Raw genomic sequence first — 26,011 nt, 5'->3', positions numbered from 1 at the left:
CCGAAATAAATATTTACAGCCAGCCAGACAAGGTTCAATAATCATCTAAATAAGAAGCCGATAAATGTGCAAAATACTCCCTATTGTATGAAGACGACCACTCCCAAACATACGGTTCAACGTCGACTAGCCTATGTATATACATAGCTTACAAATAAACCTTCATAACTGTATAGTATGGGTGTTGATCACATTTTCATATTAGAGGAATTCCCGACAGCTAAGTATAATAATCCCAAAATATTTTTTACTGTCAATTCTTCATAATATATTCAATTTCAATTTAGTAAGTTCCGTAGACTATCTCAGCGAAGACACTTGTAAGTAATGTTCTCACTTACGCCTCGGAAACCTGGACATTAATATTCACGTAAATGAAGGATCCATGTACAAAAGGGGCAATAATTTGAGGAACATATATTATGCTCAACTCTGCGGTATGTAGATACGTAGTTTTCATAGGAGTCCAATCAATTACGATTCGGAGATTGCGCTTGCTAAATCAAAGTCAATGATCATAAAAGAAGATAATGTTGAGCAGTCCGGGGGCGTAGGGGAAGATTTATACAAAAAAATTACCGTATAACAGTTCACCGTGAGCATTGAGAAATCTATTTCAATATCGGCATTAGCAAAATAGCTTATGGGACCTACTTACCCACAGAAACCGGCCACTTTTAGTACTGACATGTAGAGAGAAATGAGTTTTTCTTTTGAAATAAGAGTTAAAAAGGCGTTTTTTCTACGTGCGGCCTAATAGAATCTCTCTTCACTCAATGTAACTGAGCGGACTTTGTCTGCTTTGGGTTGGACACACAATATGCTGTAGGTATATCATGGCCCCCAGATCCTGAAGCGGGCCCCCCTCCTCATCGCCCAAGGTTAAGGGCAGTGTGGTGTTCCCCAAATTGTATTGCGTGTGTTTTAGCGATTTTCTATATTTTTTAATATATCCCCTTGAATTATTGAGTTTTCAGCACTCGGCATCATATTATGAACCACTAGTCGCGCCCCCCTCTTGTGGTAGCCAAGTAATATGCGAGCCTTCGATATTGGATGAATAATAGCCATTTTTATTATTCAGGAAACACAAAAATAATTATGTATAATATAAAATTATACACGTGAATTTTCATTTAGTTAAATCAACCATCATATCATATCATATTGCATTGCACAACTACTTACATATTTTTAAATTTTAATACCTACTCTTTATGTAAAATAGCGTCGCAGGCGACTTTTATGGAATAGAACAGATTCGTGGTGTTTGTTTATCTCACAACTAGTCGGGTCCCCCTAAGCCCAGGCCCCCGGGCTAGAGCCCTGTCAGCCCCCCCTTTTGGGGGCCATGCTATATATACACTATCGCTTATAAAATATTATATCAGTAGCTATGTATGTCTCATTTAATTAAGTATACCATGTATTAATGTCTAATAATAAATTAAAGATTAGTTATCTTATAATAATTAATAATACAACAATATTTTTTATTACATACTCATTTATTTTCTGAATGGCAATATAACAATTATTCTTATGTTATGTTGATATTATTAAACTATCGTAAAGCTTTTTTGTTTACAATTAACGGTCGTTTCGTAGTGTCGGCCACTGGCAATTAAAGCATTTTGAACATTGTAGTATACCGCAACAGATCATTACTGGTAACTTAATAGGTGGGGTATACAAACCATAATACAAAGTTTGCACCACTGAAAACAGCTGCAATGAACAAACCATCGCGTGGCTGTGCTGCCTGTGGTCATGAAAAATATTCCAAAAAGGCATGGAATAGGCGCATATGCACGATTTTCTTATGAATTTTATGCACATTCTGTGAATAGATACGTACATGGTATAAATAGGACTTTTGGAAGTAGGTAAGCAATGTGGATGATAGTGTATCTATAGGTAGGCACTTGCCTATCAACTTACCACATTTGAATTTCGCCATCCTTTGAGCGACCAAGACTTTCCATCCTTCTCGATCTTCCGCATCTCTCAGGGCAGAATGAATGGTGCCCCCAGTCAGCTCTTTCACTTGGTCGCTCCAGCGCGCAGACGCTCTTCCTCTGCTTCGCCTTCCCTGGAGGCCACCAAAAACTACCAGTCTCTCCAGGTTGTTCGGTCCGCGCCTGATAATATGTCCAAAAAACTGCAGAATTCTTCTCAGAAATATTGTCGAGAGCCGTTCCTTTATCTTCAGTCTCTGGATGGTTGACTGGTTCGTCCTGTGCTCCGTCCAAGAAATACGAAGCATTCGACGCCAACACCACCACACCTCAAAGGCTTTCTAGCAGCAAAGGCAATCTTAAAGTGATTAATCATCTATGATTTATTAAATATGCAGTTATTACCAGGGGATAATACCAGAATCTTGGATATGTGATGAATGTATGGTATTGTTTTATTCACTACACGTCAATGTGTGTAGTAAATAAAAGAATACATCGAAAATGATAATAATTATATGATCGACGTGTACGAAACTAAGGCATTCTCATCATAATTCAAATATAACTTGTAAAAGGACATACGGCATCAATAATTATTACAGGTAGGTATCACAAAAATCGCGTGCTGATATTATGTCATACCTACATTAGGTATTTACCGAAATGTCAAAAAATAAATAAAGGTGGCAGTCATAAATATTATTTTAAAACTGCCATGTTTCAATGCGCTAACTTACATGATATTTGTCTATGTTACTAATTCAACTAGTAGGTATATTAAAATCAATCCAGAATTGACATCAACTCGTGTAATAATAATAGTTCATTGAGGTTCAATAATTATAGTCAAAACTTAGTAGTTGCCAAGTTTAGATAGTTGAGAATTTATAAAGCCATATCAATGACAATAATATCAAATTAACGACATTTTACCATCTTACCCTTCAACGTGTAATTATCTTTAGCGGTTAGGTTTAGCATTGTTATCGTTCAACGGGTTTACTTTGTAAATAATACTATGTAGTTCAAACAACCAGCTAAGTGTTTCGAGACGTTGTTAACCTTTTGTCTGCTATTCTAAAATTGTGAGTATCATTCTCAAACTCAAGATATATTTTATAGTTCATTCCACAGGAATTTAGATACCTACCTACTTTCATCAGTATAAATAGACATGCTATTGTCATCGTTTACCTTGACTTGAACAAATGTAAATTACCGTTTCGCTCCCGAGCGGAGCACTTGGGTCTCCACAAAGTAGGTCCACACTACACATTATTTTTAAGCAGACGAAACTGTTTCCAATGTTAATTGGAATAAGTTGAATTTTGTTAATTACCTATTCACTGCGTCCAACGCATCTGGTGCATTGCCCATCAGTTGCCCATTATAATATACTTAATTAGCATGTTATTTAAATGTGATAATTAAATATTAATTAAAAGGTCCGCAAATACATCAAAAATGATTACCTACTTCCTAAGTTTCGGAATCCACGTGTGTTTTGTTTATTTATTATAGAAAAGTATTACGGAATTACAGCTATTTGCCAATGCGCCATAATACATAATAAAACTCAATTCAAAATTATAAACACTTTGAAAGTATAAATAGACATGAAATGAATTAAAATACTTAATTACTAATAACAAACATGAACATAATAAAAACAATTAAAAATTTAACCTATTTAAAACGACCACAAACGCTATACTAAAAATATATCAACCTCCATGGTGCTAATCGCACGATACACAGCATCATGAAACATCACATCCGTCTTGCGACCGCGACCTGAAGACCGCAGAGCTACGTGTGATATTGGCGGGGACATAAAAATTTATACTTGCCACTATAGACGGATTGTAAATGAATCCACGAATACGTATAAAGAAATGCCTTAAAAGAGTAATCACTCTTCGGGTAGACAAGAATTGCATTGATACCTAGAAAATCCTTTTGATTGTCATTATGTGAGGACCTGTGAGGACTCCAAATAATGCTAGCATATTCTAGAATACTCAACACAAATTATACGTATAAGGCCTGATTTAGACCAAGCGATGGAATGTTCGTTCTTCCCCCACTCCAGCGAAATTCTCGACGTAAACGCTTTTTGGCGAGGAGTGGGGGAAGAACGAACATTCGCTCGCTTGGTCTAAATCATGGGTGGCCAACCCGTGGCCCGCGGACCGCACACGGCCCACTGGGTGTCAATTTGTGGCCCGTGGAGCAGTGAGAAAATAAAAGTAATATCAAATGCTGCTGCTAGATGTGCTAATATCGCATATTGGCTCAAGATTTTAAAAAGCACCGTGTGCTTTTTGCTGTATTTGCAACGCCATTCTCCGTAGACGTGAATTTATTACTGGGAAATTTACAAATAGAACATTGTGAAAAACAAAACAGTTGAAGGAGAAGTTCCATCAGGTTGGTTTGGAAGAGTTTTACAAAACATATTTGGACAAGGAGAAATATCCTGCATTGTACAAACATGCTCTAATGCTGACTTCGCTATTTGGAAACACCTACACGTGTAAACAGCTTTTTAGTCGGATGAAGCATATCAAATCCCGAGTGAGAACACGAATTACTGATGTGCATCTAGAAAACTGTTTGCGTGTAGGAACAACCTCACTCGATATCGATATTGATGCACTTAGTTATGCCACACAAAATCAAATTTCTCACTAAAATTTATTATTTTATATTTTTTTGTTTATTTTTATTATTTAAAAAAGTCTAATCTAATAAATATGTTGGATTCTCATTTTTGTTTTATTCTATTAATATATATATTTATTTTTTGTTTTGTATAATAAAAAAATCGGTTGTGCTGCCCGGTAAGAAGTCTCATTTTTGGAATCTGGCCCGGCTGCTGAAAAGGTTGCCACCCGTGGTCTAAATGCACCTTAATGTACGCATTACTCGGATATTCTCGACTGAGCATTCTCCACGACAAAAATCGCGTATTTTCCTCTGCGTCCATAATATTTTAAATATTATCAAACTAATTTGAATCAAGGGAAAATTATCTTTTGTGTTATCATTAATTATCATAAATCTGTGTAGTGTTGATCTCTCTTCAGTAGGTGGGCATTACTATATTTTTGTTTCGATCCGGTCTTTGGTACCCGGAATTTTACGCTACTCTACCTATATGAAAATCAACATCGCACATTATTGGAATTCGATCTTCAATTTTGATTTATTCAAAATTAATAAATCGCACCTGTCATTCACGCTGGTGACGATTATGCTGAAATAGTCAAATCACATTATTGTTTGCTTCGAAGCCTATGGAATTGCATAATTAAAATTTTGTTGCTTTCATATTGCTTCGAATAAGTAGTTAGTAGTCTCTGTATTTGCGTACCTTCCTACTCTATTGTTGGTGGCTGGTAGCAGGTATTGATTATTGATTAGCTACTATACCAAGTCACCCTTAAATTCATAATATATATTTTCTTGGAATATTCAGGAGTTAAATATACGAGAAATATCCAACGTACACCGAATAGCTACTACAGCTACACCAAGTCACAATTAGTGGTGGCTCTCGTGGTGCAGTGAGTTAGGCGCTGGCCTTCCACTCATGAGAGATTCGAGAAGTTCGATTCCCGGTGAGGACACAATATTTATGTGTCTTTCTCAAAGCATGTGTGTTTGTGATTGTTCAAATTTACTGACATCACCTTGTACGAAAAAGTAAGGACGTGGTTAATAATTCTAAAATAAATAGTCACAATTAGTAATATAATTGGATTAGGGAGGGAACAAGTAAAAGTGTGAGGTGTAATATAGACAATTGTTCGGCAAATCTTATCATACAATTGTAGGAAACGTTCGACAGATAGGCCTAGAGGTCGTTATATTATTATCTCATATCGACCATATCCGATCCTAATAAGATCGTATGGGCCTCCACAGAGTGGAGGTTTTTGTAATAACAGATTTTTGTTTTTACAAGAAATGGATGTTAGCCACTTGCTCAACCTATTAGGTCAATACTCTGACTCTACACAAATTGAAAAGCAATGTGTACTTGCCAAACCCAAGATTCGAACCTGGGACCCACGACGTTATAGGCCGACGCTTAAGCCGCGCGGCCATCGTAGGCGTCTACGAGATAGTTATTCTTCGAAGTTAGGTACCTACGTGGCAACACATGGCACAACGATGAGATATTTTTTGGAAATTTGAATAAAATTTAATATTCTTCCACATTCTTCTACAGAATAAACTTTTGTGTTTCAGTGCACTTCCTTAACATATTATTATCGAGCAAGTAGTAAGCCATCTTGGTAACCGAGATTTCCTTTATCGTAAACATTCAGCGGCATTCAAATGGTTCAAGTGCGTGCGAGATGATGTTAATGGCTCGTTTGTGCTTCCGACATTTAACATGATGAGAGAACAAATTTTTATTTGGAAAGCACTTGGATAGAGGATTTCGGCACCGCTACCTTTTGTAACCGTCCCGACCGTGTTTACTACTACCACCGGAGCTTACAGCTTTTTGAAGATCAAAAGCTCGCCGTGATTAAACTTTTTCCGCTCGTGGAAGTTCGCTTCGATTGCATTCTTGTTGCTGTTTTTTAAACATGTTTTATTGATTGAGTGCACTCACGTTTTTGATGAGTGATGATACTGTTTGTTTATTTTAATGGTTATTAATATAAACATTCGCATGCGTTGAGCCCATATAATATAGTATTCCCAACTGTAAAGTGGACTTAATTTACGTATATACCTACTGATGTAGGCTCCGACTAACTACTTACGTAAATTGTTTTAAATAATTATTTTACCATCGAAATAAGTTTGTTCAATGATATCTAGCTTGTTATTATCGCGGTTACTTGAAAAGAAAACCTACGGGACCGTAAAAAATACCTTTATCAAGTAGGCATGAATGATTCTGTAGGTAGCAAATGTAGACAATTTAGTTTGGCAGGTGGATAATTGAATATTTCAGTTCATTTGCTAAATGTGTTATTAGAGCCGTGAAACTATTGTTAGTGTATCTACTATTATTATATTAGTTGCCATGTCCGATCATAAAAAGATCATATGGGTAGGTAGTTTTTATAATTTCATCCACTATAATAGAATTAAGTATAAATATATGTATTTTTTAATATAAGTAAGTATAAGTATATTAAATAAATGGGATAAACCGTACTAAAGCAAAATATAAGTATTTACGTTAATATTCTGATAATTCTAGAAGCAATTCTTATATTTTTCATACCAACAATCCACCAGTTTACTCAGATACTAAGTAAATTTTTCTCAAAACTACTAGGTACATCGCGACTGGGAAACGAGGCAAGTCATATAAATTTCAGACTCGAAGCGTTTACGATATCAGATAAACTTTGTATGCAAAGTAGTGTCGTGAATTCTCAGTCGCTAAGCTTTTTTCCCTCTACATCTATGAAATAAAATATGTTTGGTAGGTACATTTTTCAAAAATTAACAGCAAATAATGCGATACCTATATGATTCGTGGTAAGTACCTATTAATACCTATATTTTGGGCACCCTCTGAAAAGAATCGGCATTTAGCAGCCAAATAAGCGGAGTGGAGTCCTTACTGTAAAATCTCAATCATTAAAAATTAGCTTTAAGAATTATTTAAACACAAATTACATGTGAAGACCGTGGTTACATACATCTGAGAAGGCAGGCCGTACCTACCATCGGCTAAAGACGTTCCGTTAAACACATGGTCGCTTGGACCCGGTTACTTCCCTAGGCTGGGTCATTCGGGCCTTAACTCTCGACATGTCGATACTTAATTGAATTCATTTCAACTGAATACTGTATCACGCCTCAGTTATTAATACCTACGCTGTAATTGCATGTGATCTTCAAATATCTTTATATCCTTATCTGCTACAACCCTTGATCACTGGAACCTTACGGAACGCCTTACCAAACAATAACGCAGGAATGTAGTACCTACCTATATTGATAAGGCAGTACTTGACTAAAAAAGCTCGCTTGATTTTTAATTTAATTTTTGCACGGATTTGAGACGAGCAAGGTTTGACTTTAACAAATATCTTCCAGATCACAGACTCGGTTCGTCCGAGTACCTACCTGATAACCTTTTTTCGGCTGACAACAGTGGAAAATGCTCAGGTTAATTTGTAGCCATAGTTATTATAAACATAAACTATGTTATTTTGATAACGTAGACTCCGCCGTTTTCTTGTTGGAGGCTTGGGGAAAGCTCCACCACACCACTACCCCCTTCTGTTATTGAGTTCAGTTTTTAAATACGTCCAGTGAGATACCTATCAACCGTATATTAAATTATCATCATTCACCACTCCACTTGAAATGGGATTACATTTCATAGCTCTCTATCGTCCACTCGAAGTTAATCGAATAAAGGTTGCAGTAGGACGTTGGTACATAGGTACCGTCTCACTTTTCATGTGAAACTTTAAAAGATATTTTGATGCTGTGTAGCTTTTATTATATTTGTTGTAAATACCTAGATGTTATGAGGAAACTGTGCATAGTGAAAATTATTCTCCACGATAGTAAGAATTATTGGCTATAGGTATAGAATTTTCCCACCTATAATTTCTGTTTATGGATGAAAGTGATCAATTGGGTACTTTGCATAAGTGGTACTTATTCATTATTATCGTTTGTCACATATTTAGTTCACCAATAACCGTAAAATAAGTAATTGAATTAGCGGATATGATGGCCAAATAGTCGTAAGCGACAATACGTCGCATAGGTGAATCATATTATTAATTTTATGATGGACGCATTCGTTCATTTTTGGCGCGGTTGGTAGACAAAAATAACGAACTCGATGGACTTGAAACTGTGCAGCGGGAGAATATTATTTCTTTTTAATTTCTTATGAGATATATCTTCTGAAATGCATACGTGGAAATGATGGGTAAAAATAGGTAGGATACCACACATCGTGTCGCACGGAAGACCCGCTGATCGGCGGGTCCTTGCTGATGTTCCCGGAAGATCTCCAAAGTTAATGATTGTGAGATCCGGACTCTAGTCAAATCTAACGGTATATTACAAACATAAAAGCAAGAAGACGGTACCTAATCATAAATTATCGCTTTCAATTAAGCATGTAATAAAGCAATCGTAAATTGGAAAAGAATGATGATTTCTACATTTTAATGGTGTTAACTATCAATTCATGTTAGAAAACCACTATAGGTATTCATAAAAACTAAATATACCTACTTATACTTACCTGATTACTTGAAACATATTTGTTAGTATCCATATATAAACATCATTGATATAAGTAGGTAGAGATATTATAGACGAGTCAGAAAGCATTCGGTACACTTATTATCTCCGCAATATGCGTCAAAGTAAGATAGAACACAATATATAAATAATCGACGCAGTGAACCTAAAAGCGAAGCCGGTAAATATTGGTTTGGTTTATGTGCTTAGGGCAAAACCGGGAGTATCGACGTGTTGCCAAAATATATATTTTTTTATGTGAAATATAAAGCTAGTGGTCATTATTTATCCATAGTTAATTTAGTACTATTGATGGTTACATTTGTGTTGTATTCCAATTTGGTAGCCGTACTGAGAAGAAATATGATGGTATAACGATAACTTTTCATAGGTAAGTAATAATAATAAAATATAGGTTCTACTGCAATATGAATATGTCATACGCAAAGAAAACGGCTTCATATTGCCGGATAATACCATCTCGCTTTAGTAGTATTGCTCTGAGATTTTACCCATATTCCTTAGTTAGTTTATTGTAAAGGTAACAAAAAGAGTTCAAGTTTAAAAAGCACTGAAAACATTGAAAGAACGAACTGTCATGCAATGAGCGGAGGCGACGTTTTTAGACTAGTTTATTTCAGCCAAAGTCAAAATGGATGCTCGGGGGTGTGGCAACACTGGAAACCTGGCGACACGCTAACCAGGATTGATTAAAAAATATATTGCACTGAATGAGTCGAAAATATCGACTGATTAATTAAATATAAAGTGTCATACTCATGTATGTGGTCTGGAAATCAACGGGATAATAAATAACGTTATAACAGGACTGCTAATAAGCAAGCTGAGTTAAAAATAGACAACTGTAATAAACTAAAATTGCATTGCCGGTTATAACTGACTAGCTATCCGTATGTTATCTTACTAATTAAGTTGGCATAATATGATAATGATGCACCTATTGCGTATTGTATGATATAGGTACCATTTTACTAGATATATGGCAATGGTAGGTACGTGTACTCAAAGCAATCATACTAAAAATGAGGTTATTCCACGGCTATAATATGAAGCCGTTTTCTTTGCGTATGACGCACCGTAGAACCTCGATTTTATCACATATTATGAAACGTTATCATCCTGCTTGCCAGTAAGTCTATCACATTTAAACGCAGCACATTTAACCATCTTTACTACTAAATTAGCTATAAATATTGATCGCTAATTTCATATTTCGCACAAAAAACTATACTTATAGATATTTCTGTGACAAGTGTGTTGTTTGAACTTGCATAAATTAATTAATTTAATTGCGTGATTGAGTTATTCCTCTTCCTCCCCTAAGCGAATCAGATCCTACCCTTATCCCTATTTTCCAACCCCAACCGTGAACGTAAGAAGGTAGAAGAGGTGCTTCGGTTGTATGACGCATCTGAAGTCGTCTGTGAAAAAAAATGGCGCATGGTATGTAAAAGGTTGGCCACCCCTGTAATAAAATGATTGTGAGGATGGGGTTATAGTTACTTACATTTACCGCAGGCGAATGTTTGTATTCCTAAAGAAAGCGAATGGCGATACTCGGGTCGCTAAAAATTCAAATAGAATAATACAACAGTTAAATCATTTCAAAATAAGTGAGTAGGTGGGTACTCAATGCTTTTTATTCCATAATTGAATCGGTCTATTAACCATCGCAGGTCAGGTATAATAGTGCACCTCAGACAATTTATTCAACCCCCAACGTATTTTATTCTAAGGCACGTGCTATGCGGTCTAACTTTGTAAAGTTCTTTGCATTTTATTTCGTCTTTACTTGTGTTGTTTTGTTTTCCCGTAGCACCTGAAGGCTCATCGTAATTCCGAGCACGAACACAAGTCCAAATATCACACGGCAATCGTTAATCTCGAAGCCGTGTGTCCAAACTTCGCACCAAACTGTCCAATTTAGGTTTTTATTAGATTTATTTATTGTTTAAACTTGAGAACTATTCTTGAAAAATAATATTTAGGTAGTTACTTAGTTAATTTTATATTATTATAATTAAAATTGATATTTTTTCCGTGTTTGTTGTTTTACTGGACCTATCCATCACATCACATGCCTGCAGGTGGGTCGAATCACTTACTGTCGCATTTGAATTTCTTTGAAGCAGCTTGCTTACCTTGCTCATTCTACATGCAATTTTGTTAGATCAGCAATAATTATTAGACTTAAGGGGGAAGGTGTTCCATGTCAGCTATTTTCTGGTATTTTCGGAGGTTAAGCCTGAATCTTACGTAAGATTTATAGAAAAACTATTTATATAATTATGAAGCTTATTCATCGGCAAATATTTATGTTAAACATTTGATAACTGCATAAAGTATTTTTATGACGTAAAATAATATTCTTTGGAACCTTGAAATGTAATAATTGATAACGAAGCCATATTTTTGTGACATTAATAGACTGTGTTGATAACCGTTTTTTCCACTAAATATTATGTCAAAACGTTTATTATAGATAGCTTTAATGTTATCAAACATAATGTAGTAAAATATATTCAGTATAATTATAATATTTGCAGTTTCTGTTGGCTCTAAATCTAACGGAATCGACTGGATATTTTGTTATTAAAATATGCGATAATTATAGACATTCCAAATAATCTAAAGCTACGTATCAGAAGGGTTATCATTAATCATTGAATAAATGATGAAATATCTTGTTAAATATAAATTTATAATACTAAATAGATACATTTTAAAAACAACCATTTCACGAAATATTTGACCAACTCGATGGGACGTCAGACCGCCTGCAAATTTGGCGTTAGATGTATGGAATCTTTAGCTGGTGCTATTTTCACTTCATATGACCAAAAAAATACGCCAATCCACGAATATTGTATAAAAATATGTTTATAAAAGTGAATGCTACAAATTGTGCACAAAAATAGGTGATACAAACATAAATTCGGACAAATTATTCAAAAGGAAAACATATTTTGACATTTGAGGACAAAACAAAAAAAAATCTGAAGAAATTTGTATTTGCGTCAATTCTACGTTATGTCATACTAAATCATACATTACAATTTTTAACACTGTTGCAATCTATTTTGCCTAATATTGCAACATAGCAATCAGTTTTCTGTCCCTTTCTATAACTATCTCCCTCTACATTCAAAATAATTATGATTGTAGTAGGTATGTATTTTATAAATTGTGATAGATTTTATTTTATTTCAGTGAAATATATCAGGTCGTCCAGTATTGCCATATCTACTAAAATATTATTGGATTGATATTTTAGTAAATAATTGAAAGAAGTTTTTCACCATTTGTATCTACTATTAGTTTTACTATTTTTATTTAATAAATAATACACATGAGGTTTTACGAATTTCACATTTGTTATTAAACATACTTACATAATTTAGAACACCTCAAACACATCGCGAAGTAAAAATATCTATATTTTTTACTTAGCCAAATTATGAATCTACCTAGGTTAGGTACCTACTGATATTTATATTACAGAAAATTTAACTTTTACTAAATTATGAATTTGCGAGATTATAATAATACAGATGATTTTAAAGAATACTTTCATCAAATAATAACATAATAATGGATGCCTGTACTTACATAATATTTTCCAATGAAATAGTTTTTTCTTTTAAATTAACTTTAATTTCGAAAGTTTAGCCTGGCAATACTATGAACGTCATTTATTTCAGCGGGAATGCGAAATTTTCATCCTCGGTTTTTGACATAGGTACCTAACAATATTATCACAATTATTTATATCGATTGTACTTACAAAAAATGCCACGAACTCACTATCCGATGGCTGGAAGTTCCAAAAAAAGACGTAGGAGAAAAGATGGAAATATTAATACATTAAAAACACAAAGGTTTGAATTTATTATTTTATAATTTGACATAATTATACATAGTTGAAAAAACCACATTTCACAGAAAATTTTGGTTCACAATATTTATTTATCTTGCAAAAGGAAGTTTTGCGTATTACTTATTAATACACACAATTAAGTATAATGATCATTTGTACTTATATTATGTTTGTGCCATGTCTTATTCGAAATTAGTGTGTCTGTGACAAAAATTATAATCTGGTACAATAATTAATAGCAGCTATACATTTTGTTTTCTGTTAACTATCTACTAAACTAATATTTTTGAATGTATTATAGTATTGATATATTGCCGAAGACTATGCCTGAGCATGGAAATCCTCAAAGCATACTACCTGAACCAGAATTTCATCCCACATTTGAACACGAACACGAAGAATTTATTATAGAAAATGAAATTGAAGATTCAAGCCCTAAATTCCGTGTAGAAGGCCGTAGAATTATAGACTTTTCATATTTTTTCCAACAACTTCAATTAATTAGCCACCATGATTCTCCATTTAATTGTAATTTATCACATTTAGAAATTTTTGGGGAAAATCGGGATAACTTTAGTAGTACATTTTTTATCCAATGTAAACTTTGTGGTAAAAAATTAAAATTATATACCACTGAAATGAACAAAAACAAAATGAATCTGTGTGACGCATTTGTATCCAGTATAATCAGTATCGGCAGTGGATTTTCAAATCTGGAAGAAATGTGTTCAGCAATTGACGTACCATCGATTACAGCAAGAACATACAGAAAGAGTCAACAGAAGGTGTACGAGTGGTTTGAAGAAACCAAAAATAAGAGTATGGAAAACGCTGCGAAAGAAGAGCGACAACTTGCAATCGAAAATGGTGACGTCGATTCTTCTGGTATTCCCATGATATCAGTTGTTGCAGACGGCTGTTGGTCGAAACGTTCATACAGATGCAATTATTCCGCAGCATCTGGCGCTGCCACGATCATTGGTCAAAGAACCGGAAAGATTTTGTACATGTCAGTGAAAAATAAATATTGCGATTTGTGCGCCAAAGCTAAAAATAAAAATATCCCTGCTCAACAACATAAATGCTTTTTAAATTACACCGGTCCGTCAGCTGGAATGGAATCTACAGCAATATTAGAAGGCTTTAAAGAATCTATTAATACACATGGATTGATTTATTCAAAATTGATTGCTGATGGAGATTCCAGCACATACAAAAAAATTCTTGATTGTCACCCATATCCGAATGTAACTGTCTAGAAAGTTGAATGTAAAAACCATTTAATTAGAAATTATTGTGGCAAAATAGAGGCATTAACCAAAGACACAAGATATCCCTTGAATGTAAGAAAAATCATTGCGTCAAGAAAAAGACGTCTGCGGAAAGCCGTCATAGGTGCAATCAAGTATAGAAAACTACAAGATAGTATTTTTGAAGAAAAGGTTATCGCTTTGAAAAAAGATTTAATTAATGGACCGCACCATGTTTTTGGAGACCATACTTCTTGTCTACCATATTTTTGTACAAATGAACCAAATACAGAGGACATGCTTGATGTAAATTATGTACCAGCATTAAAGTAATGCAGTCTATTTTCTCAATTAATGATATATAATTCTCGTTTGGTGCTAAATTCAAAAAGTTTAATTTATAATTTTTCTACTAATATTTCAGAATCTTTTAATAACATGATTGCAAAATTTGTAGGCGGCAAGAGAATTAACTACTCTCAAAGACAATCGTACATGGGACGATGTGCAGCGGCGGTAATCGCATTTAATACAAATAAGTTACATTGCACAATTCAAAAACAAGTTTATAAAAATAGCCCAAAAGCCTTCATAAATCGCTTAGAATCAAGAAGGTTGAAAATAAATAAAAAAAAAATAGGAAAACCTTGGCGAAAACCAATACATTCTGTTCCTTTATCTAATCCAGATTATGGAGAGAGTTGCCAAAAACCTGATATGGACAAAAATCAATATCAATTGTTAAAAGAAACTTTTTTGAAAAAACTCAAACTGACAAACTATGAGAGGAGGGATATAGAAAGACGCACTGTATTACAATCTGAATGTGCAGAATGGCTAGAAAGGCGACGAAACCTTCTTACTGCCTCTGTTTTTGGAAAGGTGTGTAAGCGGCGAGAAAATACAAAATTTGGGCCTTTGGTAAAACGTTTATTATATAGCCAATCATTAGCCAACGTGAAAGCGGTAAAATATGGTAAAGAAAATGAATCAATAGCTTTACAACAGCTTAGTGTACAAGAACGAATTAAGATTGAGAGATGTGGATTGTTTATCGATGATGTGTATGATTTTATCGGTGCAATGCCAGATGGCATCAGCGATGATGATACAATTATTGAAATAAAATGTCCTTTCTCAGCTGCTGGAATAAGTGCAGATGAAGCTATTGTACAGAAAAAAATTAAATTTTGGAAAGTAGATAAAGACAGGAATATGGTAATAGATAAAAATCACGATTGGTACTTCCAGATTCAGGGGCAGCTTCATATTACTAAGAAAGATGTCTGTTTATTTGGAGTTTGGACGGGACATAATTTTCCTGTTAAAATAGAATTAATCAAAAAAGACGAGACATTTTGGATTGAAAAGATTGAAAAAAAGATATATCACTTTTATATGAATTGTCTACTGCCAGAAATAGTAGATCCCAGAACCAGTAGATCTATGAATATTAGAGAACCAGAAAGGCTGAATTTCTAAATTTTTATTTTAAATTTTATTATGCTTAATATATTTTCAACAAGTCTATATTACATCACTATTTTATAGTTCATCAAGATATATCTAATTTACTAATATAGTTTACTGTTACTAGACACCCACAACGAGTGTAATTTTATGAAATTCAAAATAATATGTATACTTACATCTAAATAATGATACCTAAAGATCTTGCTGGCGATTCCACTGTGCCATATTTTGTATAAGCATTCGTCTGCAGCCGTGGAGTTTGGTCCCGTGTAAAAATTACATTTTGTTCTCAAGGTCAAAAACCAAATTGGTTGTGCCAATGGCTTATAACCATTCCTCATAAATGATTATAACTGATATCACCTCATAACTGATCAGTGCCATGCACGAGTTAACTCGCGGGATCTTTTAAACGTCATAACTTCTGAATGAACTGTTTGTGTATATTTTCTTAACAATATTTATCATTTTAGTGTGAAAAAATTCACGTTAAACATGTTGATTTGGTAAATTTTCACAAATATTTATCATTCTATTCTTATTTCATATTTTTTAAGGGATTCATTTTATTCCAAAAATAACTGACCTACAAGTACCCACCTGGTAAAAATTGGATTTGGATTGGATGGAATTTCCTAGTAGATTTTCCAACTAAACAACATGACGCTTTCTATATATTATTTACTGTTAGTTTTGAAATTATTGTATTTGAAATAAATAATGTATCAATAATACACATAGAAATCAATAGATATATAAAATAGATATCACAGTTTAAAAATCAGAAAGATCAATGCATATTACCATTGTTTATGTTACAATATAAAACAACATTTATCATTGAACGTAGGTACCAAGAAAAATAGACTTCATTAAAATGTGTCAATATAGTATATACCCGATATAATTATATAAATTATTATATTGTTAATTACTCTGTGGGGTCCATATATACTGCTTCAATAGTAATTTAATTTTGTACTTGATTTACTTATTATATGTACAAATGTAATATACTTACCTACTTATTAGGATATATCTTGGTGAATTTTAAAATAAGAGGAAATTAAATGTAGGTCATCGTGTCTAACTAGATGTCAGCCGTTGTTAAGTCTTATATAAATATTTATACATTATTAAATTGTTTTTCTGTTTTTTATTGATGTAAAGACATGGCATGTATTCAAAGTAATAACAAATTAGCTGTGTACTATTTATTTAACTTATATTAAAACCCCAAGATTGATTTCGTCTTACGACATATTTTATTCTTCTAAGTTTTACTATGACATTGTAATATGAACCATGGATATAGTATAGTACTTAAAAAAATCAAAACTGGTAATATATTATTTCAATATTTAATTGTCAATTTTCATTTGAAGTCAGCATTTAATTACTGGTATAACACATAATTATTAACTGATATCTACAACTTCAGATGGACAAATTAATTGATATATCATATTATCAGTTTTCATTTCCTTTCAACAATGTATTCATTCTAGCAGCTATTTTAAATATCTTACTAGTTTTTATGTCATGGCACCTTACAAAGGCTCCGAGCAACCGTATACTGAGCTTCGAGAACAGATGTTTACGACGGATACTGGGTGTGCGGTAATTTTAGAAGTAACGGGAGATAAAAGAACGCACCAAATAGCCTCCCATCACGCTGAGAGTGAATACGCAACTTTGTACCTGGCCCGGCCACGTGCTGCGAGTGCCTGAAGAGAATCCCAATCTGGTTTGCCTGTTCTTCAAGCCAACCGGATTCCGGCGTCCTGGATGGCCGCTAAATACTATCTATATAGCATATCTGGCGGAGTTACGGACTGCTAGTATGACCTGGAACGATGCAAAAAACAGAGTGACAGAGATTCTTGGAGGCGCCGCATTGTATCCATATGCTGCAACTAAGATGCGGATATAGCCGAAGAGAAGAAGTAATATACAGTATCTAGAAAACTTAAAGCCTTTGAAATGTGTGTGTATAGATACATGCACCTTTCATTGGTGTTGGAAAGACAATTTTTCTAATATCAAAGTGATATTGAGACTGAAAAAGACAAGACTTGGAGAGTAAGCTCTACCAAATGACATACCTAATATGATACAAGTAACTGATATGCACAATTATATTATATTTTATATTACGAATCAAAATAGCAACTTTTATATCATTATCGATAATAAATTTAGTGCAAAAATGTTTTTATAAAATTGTTTTATTTTTTAAACATTAGTCACTTTATATTTACCTTGTGTAATTGTACTATTAAATCTATAAAATGGGTGTATATGCTTGATGGTCGACGTCATAAATCACGCCATGTTCGAATCGTACGCCGAAAGTTGGATTTATTTCATTATTAATTAAAAGATTTATTTCATTCCATCTTATTCATATGAAACCGTCGACAAGCAAAGATCTCGGTAAACATTTTCTCCATCTGCAAAAAACATAACATAGGAACTGTTAATAGTGTGATTTTTAATCTTTTATAGTTGGCGACTGTTTGAAGAGTGGTAATTAAAACGGATTAGTGATAATACAAAGCATCAAAAAAGATTGATTAACTAAAATAAAGTAATCAGGTAGGTAACATGTTTAATAACAACTAGAACGCCTTAGATTATATCAAACAAATATATATGAAATCACAGGTTTTATATAATTCTGGAATGAATGTAACTAACCTCAAAAAAAGGATTGTATTACGTCGGAATTATGAAACATTGAAAGCATGTATAGACTAAGAAAACAATAAATAAACACTTGAATAATATATGCAAAACACACAGAATACTACGATAGTAATAAATAACATAATATTGTACTTACAGATAGTGTTTCTTATTCCTGATATAAAACACAATTGTTTTAGGTACCTTGCAATTTGTAAACATAATATTTGACACTTTTGACAGCAGAGAGATTTTTATATTAGTCTATGGCCAAAAATACGGATTTATTTGGCCGGCTAATAAAAAGATTTTAATAAAGCAAGAACATTTTAAATATGCGACAAATAAATAAAAGTATATATAATAAAGTTGTTAAAAAAATCTGTGTACATTATAAAATATATTTAATATTATAAATACATATATTTTTTAAATTTATGTTATAATTTGTAAACGACGAAGCACGTCAGCTAATACGCATAGTAAATGTTTAAACTTCGGTAATCAAATTCGAATGTGACAGAAAGAGAAAGAATAACTTTTTGATCATATTAGCATGCGTAAAAGAGATGTAACATAATATCACTTTCACTTTAAAAATCATACCTAGTATTCAATGTCATAGTTCAACTTTAAATGAAAAAACAGAAACTCTAGGTAAGCATGTGTGCCCTTAACTAACGGAAAAAAAACCGAATGAAAATGTATCATAAGTATACAGAGAAAATACGTTTAAGAAATGACACTTTCTGACATTAGATAAGAAATTATCCCAATAAACGTAGATTGTAGGCAAGTGACAGTAGATTTAACGTTAATTTGTGTTTTTTTTTTTTTTAATAATGTATTAAATAATTGGATATCAGAATAATGTGTTTCAAATTTGGAATGGTTATCTACACATAAATAACCAGTAGGTATATTGAAAAATACTCTTACACGTTTAACATAATAATATACTTATGCTAATATCAACCCAATTTAGGTCAATTATATCAAAACTTTTCGGGCTGCATCTGAGCCCATCTGAGTCGAGAAATTTTCATGTCTTGATTATTTTAACCGTATACTTAGAAACGCCGTAGATCCATATCAATGGTATATTTTACAATATGCTTATATGTATCTACCGTTGATTTTAAAATGAATAAATTCATAACCTAGTGTGGGGATTGGATGCTGGTATTGAGAGACTCGTGGATGGTTAAACAGACAAACGAGTCCATAATCGGCGAACTCCTCTCATACGTTTTCCTGTGCCAAACATTCGATTTTTTCGCTGATATATTTGGCCAGGTTGAAGGCCGGAGAGGGAAAGGGATAAGTTCCACCAAATAGACTAAAAATGCGGAGAAGGGTGAAACCAAGCCGTTTAGAAGGTTGTAAGACGGCCAGTCATATAGATCACAACTTTAAGACATGAGGTCCCGACCACGAAGAAGTGAAGTCAAATTTAAATATTGATAAACGACAACTTATTTGTCAATTCTTAATAATATGTCTGTATGTATCTTGGCAAAGTAGTTTTTGATGGGATGATTATATATCATATATTAATATGTGTTAGCATTTGGTACAATTATATTTTACAAAATTATAATAAATTGTTTGTCGATTGTCACATCATTTTGTCTCTGATAAGGTAATTAACAACACATCATCATTTACAAAAGAGATGATTTAACAGTTTAACATATAATTTTGTGTCTATTATTCACATGATTATGCCATTTTGAGTAGATATCTACTTTCAATTACTTATTAATATTTTTTAATTAAGTGGGTATTATGTCATCGTGAAGTCTATTGTCGGGGAAATATATTTATATTAACTGAGGTGGTCCCCAATCTATTTGAGGTTCTCACATTGAGACGTTCCTCTCAGCGTCTCTCGTGAATCTTCGTGTCATGGATATCCGGTTTCCCTGTTCATTTCTCAAAGTTAAAGGTTGAAACAGTGACGTATCAAAAATGCCATAGGGGAGAGCAAACATTGCGGTAGGTAATTTTTTTTTTGTTTAACCCAATCATTTTTTAATAACAGCGTTTTTTATGAGACTTTTATCTTCGTAATATGTTTTTTAATTTGTTCTGCATCGAAGTATAATATGCAATCGGTATTAAATCTATACAATTGATCGTATTGTGATATAGTAGTATTTTTTCTATTTATGTTTTAAAAAATCATTCGATTTATTTATTGCGATATTGCTAAATGATTTTTATAAATATTGTATTATGTATATTGTATACCTAGGTAGTAGATACCTACAGCTTGATGATTTTATGAAATTATATGGAATATCGTATGTTGTTGAAAAGAGGAAATAGATTTTGTCAATTTGAAAAAATGTGGGATACTTACAATAGTCGTGAAAACGTCTTCTATGTGTAATATTTAATTTATTGTAGGTACGCACTGATTTATTGTGCTGTCAAATATGTGTTTGTTAAATTTAGGTAGAGAGACACTTTATTTAAATATGCATAATATGCTATTGATTATAAATTGCGTAAGTACCGCTTTTTGAGTAGTCGCGGAGAGATCACCTTCAAAACCGTTAAGGCTGTTTCGGAGTGATTTAGTAAATAAACATGTATGAACAGACAAATTTAGTCGAGTAGTTTAGTAAAATCATTTAGTCGAGTCTATCCATTTTGTTCTATTTTTTCGGTCGAGTAGCGACGCCCACCACCTCTCACTAAATACTAAACAAGCCACGAGACAAGTCTGAACACGTTATGTTTAGTCAAGTTCATTAGTTGTTGTAGAATTTCTTCCTCCAGTTCTTCTAATATATGAAGTTATTAACTTATTTTTCTTTTAATTATAAAAAAATCAATAAAAATAATGTTATATTCTTAAATCTTGTGAATTATCCGTTGAATAAAAAAATAGTTCATTTTTGCTTTGTTACGTTGTGCTCTGTTCATTTTGACACATCACTTACTAATGTACTGTGCTCGGACACTTTTCAGTTACTAATTATCTAAATCACTCGCCACTCGACTAAATCTAAATCACTCGAGCAGTCCGAACCAGCCTTTAGTCGCGGGTTGGAATCACGCAGTCAGTTGTATTTATTACACGTGCTAATTATGCAATGTATTTTTTATCTGGGACATTGCTCCCAGTAGGTTACAACGATTCCTTGCGAAAAAGTGTTGATAATCTCCGATTCTATCAACGTCTATGTACTTCGATTTGGAGCGTATTTTAAAGTTTAAATAAGTATTATCATTACAGTACAAATATTTTTGAATGGCTTAATCCTTTCTATGCCGCAATTAGTTAATTGATGGTAATTAACGTAAGAATCGGTGTAATTAAGGCGTGCAAAGACGCTCTGGGCACTTAACCGGTTAAGATTCCTGGCTTTCCCTATGACCAAAAGCTTCAGTTTGTGTGTCCCGGTTGCATTAGAGCACGGCATAATTGTGATGCGGTCCTTGGGCACTTTCCTCCCTGGTACATTACTTTCTTCGCGATGAACGTAAGTTTTATGAAGGAGAAGTTTCCAAAATAAACCGTCTCATCTGCGTTGTATACTTGTAGGTACATGGCGGACTACTGAATTTGACAATCGAATACCGGCGAATTATAGAGCTTGATTTTGTGCTTTCAACTAGTAAAAATAACGGCGGATTATAGTAGTTGTCGGATAATCGGGCGGCGGATTGCTGAGAGTGTACTGTATTTCTAAGAATTTTGAATTCGAGAATAATATAGAATTACTAGCTGACCAGGCAAACGTTGTTCTGCCATATAAATTATTTCTAGTGAAAATTTTGGTTGTTAAATAAAAAGTAATGAATGTATCGTAAGTGTGTGGGGATGGGATCTGTGATAGAAAGAGGAATAGAGCACTGTAGACGATGACCGCCGATAAAAACAAAAAAAACATCAACCATTCATTTTCTCAATTCAAAATGAGTAATGATGTTCATAATGAATGAATTACCTGTGACAGGATCTCGTTGTTTAATGTTTATGCAATATCCGTCTTGTCCCTTCCAGAAAATTAGCGGATATTGGAGAGCGTCGTATGAACGGTGTGTGTCAGCGATGAACTCCAGATTATTGTTTCTTCTTCGAATCACGATTTCTCGCGTCGATGTGCGGTCGCCAACCATGATTCCAGCAATGTCGTCAACAACAGTCGCATTGAATCGACGTACGTGCTCTCCAGCTGGTGTTTTATCAGGATTGATGACAATAGCGTGATTGTCACTTTGCAATTCGTGCATGTGTGCTTTGAAGAATTTCAATAATTCATTGTGCTCATTCAACAGGGCGTACAGTTCGCCGACGATGCGCCTGGCATTAGGCGAATTGAGGCTATTGTAGCCGCAACGTGCATCCACATGATTGATGTCCTCACCGCCGCGCCCATGAAGTAGATTTGTAAAAATGTATGTGGTTCGTTTGGCATTAGCAGCAATGAGCCTACTTTGTGGTATACTTGACCTTTGATTTTGAGCGTAGAATGGAATTGTTGACCATTTGCCGCAGTATTGTGAACTATTTCTGTTGCTCCGGACGAAGTCATTAGAAAGCATGAATTGAATGTGCGAATGGACTTCAGGAACAGGTTTGAATCCGGAACCGTGCCAATGAGCAAGCTGTTCAATGGTTCTGGTGGTATCTCAATTTCTGGTAGTTGCACTTTTCCTGATGCGCAACACATCCCGGCTGACTCATGTTTGAATTTGAGCGCATGACAATGGGGACATTTTTTGTCCATAGCACCAATCAGCACTTTCGGATGAGCGGAATATTCAATATCTGGCTCGTACTCGAATGCGAGTTGAAGGAACGAAGCGAATGTAAATGTTCGATGTACTTGTTGGCGTTGTCGGTCATTTGCTCTGCGTGTGTTAACTACGAACCGGCGCGCTTGGCTCCGTTCCAATTGTCGTTGTTGATTTCGTTCAGCTCGTGCCTCTTGTGATTGAGATGCACGCAATTGCGACATGTTTACACGCACGTTTTTGTAATATTGTTGGATTTGTTCGTCTGTTCTTTCTACTCTACTATTTCGCATGTTTGTTGCTTTATTCGTTCGACGGCCCAAATGACCCCCCTTGCGTCTTGCTGGCATTGTGCACTGTAATACACGCACATAAAAATAGATAAATTAAAATAAATCGTACAAAATTTTGCACGCACTGCGTTGTGATTTGCCGAATGAAATGTCAAAATGACGCGACGCTTCTCTTGAATTCTTCTCGGACGTAGTGCCATCTGTCATTCAACAACATAAATAATTTCGTTCTGTTTGAAATACGAACGACGATTAAATTTGTTCATACAAAAATAATAAAATCGCTATTAAAAAATGGGAGGATGGAGGTAGGAAAGTGAAAATTTGAGGTTATAGGTATTTTTTTATGCCAAATAATAAAAAAAAATACAAAAAAAAATTGTCAAAAAAATAAAAGAAAAATTTTCTGGATAGAGATACCCTAATCACCTAGATGTATGAAATATACTTGTTGACCTATTCTCATATCTAACAAATATACATAAAAAAATTCATAAAAATCGGTCGAGCCATTTCGGAGGAGTTCGACCACACATCGTGACACGAGATTTTTATATATATAGAGATGATACACTCACAAAACTCGTCAATATTTACATTAAAAATTTCACATTGTATTCTTCTCTTTAAATGTATATTGGTTCTTGTACATATACAAGCGGATAAATAATATAATTGTTCATCAAATCGATAAACTTCCGTCCAATACGAAACATACAATAAAACAAGCAAGTACTTGAATTAAAAATGATTTCATATCTCCATTCCTCTTCTAGTTGTAGGTATTTTTATTCCCCTCGGCATATGCCTTTGGGAGCGCCTTTAGTATAAGCGAAGATCGACGTCTCTGCCCCTTCGTTGGCGAGCGTCGAACTGAATACTAAGCGGAAAATTCGGCGCCTGAAAGCTTGCCTTATTTGTTTTTGAGCTTTCTTTCGTAACAAGTGCACAAATAGTTGAACCTACACTTTGACGGATGGTTTGTTTTTAATGGAGTGAGAATGCTAATTGACCGTTCTTGATCGATTTTGTTTTCCGTAAACAGATTTTTATTTAAATACGAGTACCTCTGTACATATTAATTAGCCTAGAATTCCGTTATGTAAAACCAGTTCATAATTATATAGTGGGCAATACGTCATATATTTAGAAAGTGTTAATTAATATAATATGTACAAGTATATTCATTGTTTCTCCTTTTGTAAAATATGATAATATATAGGAAACTTCAAAATAATGTTCATATCTCGTGAAGTAAGTCACAAATTCGTCTAATTTTTCTTGCGTTGGTCCTAATTTTGACAAATGAATCTTCAGTAAAAGTTTCAGTGGTCTAGAGTTTAGGAAAAAAAATTGTTTTATCTATTTATACTATTAATTCTCGTATATAATATAGATAATGGATCACCTCCTTTAGAAAATGTTAAAAACAGTTATGTAGATTTTACTATCGTACATATACTTAGTCCATTTGCTCAACTTGGTCACCGGTGTAATTGTATTCATTCAATTCTTAATAGGTCCCTTTATTCACGTTTTGATGTACGTCCCTCTTTACCACTTATAGATCATCGTTTATTTATTTTTCGACACGTGGTTCGTTTATTTATTGTTAAACTTGTTGTCATACTTGATGATAAAAATATATTATATAATTTGTATCTAGATTCTGCATAGTAATTAAAAATGCTAATTATTATTATTAATGTCTATCATTCTAAACTAGCAGTAGAATGAATTTTATAATCTCAATTTCAATATAATTATCTAATGCTTTTACTGGAAAGTTATTTGAACGGTATTGTCATGCGATCAATCCATCTCACACAAATTTACTTTCACAATACCAATTTAGATCGACAGTCATTTTAGTTAAAACGATAAATATGCGTAGGTTAAATATGTTATTTCATAATTATCAACTTCTATTATGGAGAAAAGGAAAGAAGCTCGTTTCAATACGATTTACTCCTACAACAGCATTATGGATTTGTAGCAGCCGATTTTCATTTTGTTATTCTACATCTAGGGAAGGGATTACGAAACATGCAATTAAATACAGTTTACTGACAGAATTCACAATATATATATAATATTGTCATAATACCGAAGCTTTATTTGATATAAATAAAAATGATTTTTGTTAACAGTGTAACAGTTAAAAAAATCTTATATTCTTCTCAACACATTGAGAGAACTTTTATTGATAAAATGTAAAGTAAGACCTAATTATAAAAAAATAGATAATAAACTGAAATCTATTTTTTTTAAATTCCAAGTTTTTCTTTGAATTTAAAAATATTGTTTTAAAACGGTGACCCATCTAAAATTAAACCAAATATGTTGAATTTTCTTCCTGACGGAACCTTCAGTACAGTGATTTAAATCCCTATAAAAAAGACTGACGCAAATTTTAGTCTGATGTATGTGACCCAGAGGCCCTTG

General features: G+C 33.5%; 1 protein-coding gene and 1 long non-coding RNA gene across 2 annotated transcripts in view; one reads left to right on the top strand and one right to left on the bottom strand.

Annotated features, from left to right (window-relative positions):
• The window catches only part of CenG1A (Centaurin gamma 1A), a 476,859-nt gene that overhangs the window by 66,606 nt on the left and 384,242 nt on the right, over window positions 1-26,011 (top strand). The gene's annotated exons all lie outside the window — the stretch shown is intronic.
• On the bottom strand, window positions 17,076-18,902 carry LOC147079118 (uncharacterized). The gene is made up of 3 exons (XR_015071424.1): window positions 18,679-18,902; window positions 18,095-18,286; window positions 17,076-17,681 (listed from the first exon to the last, which is right to left on the bottom strand). It is a non-coding gene; the product is annotated as an uncharacterized LOC147079118 (long non-coding RNA).

The sequence above is a fragment of the Rhyacophila brunnea genome, unplaced genomic scaffold (assembly GCF_057557595.1).
Source record: "Rhyacophila brunnea isolate RB1 unplaced genomic scaffold, BYU_Rbru_1.0 scaffold_10, whole genome shotgun sequence".
NCBI lineage: Eukaryota > Metazoa > Arthropoda > Insecta > Trichoptera > Rhyacophilidae > Rhyacophila > Rhyacophila brunnea.
This window is presented reverse-complemented; position numbering and strand designations above follow the sequence as displayed.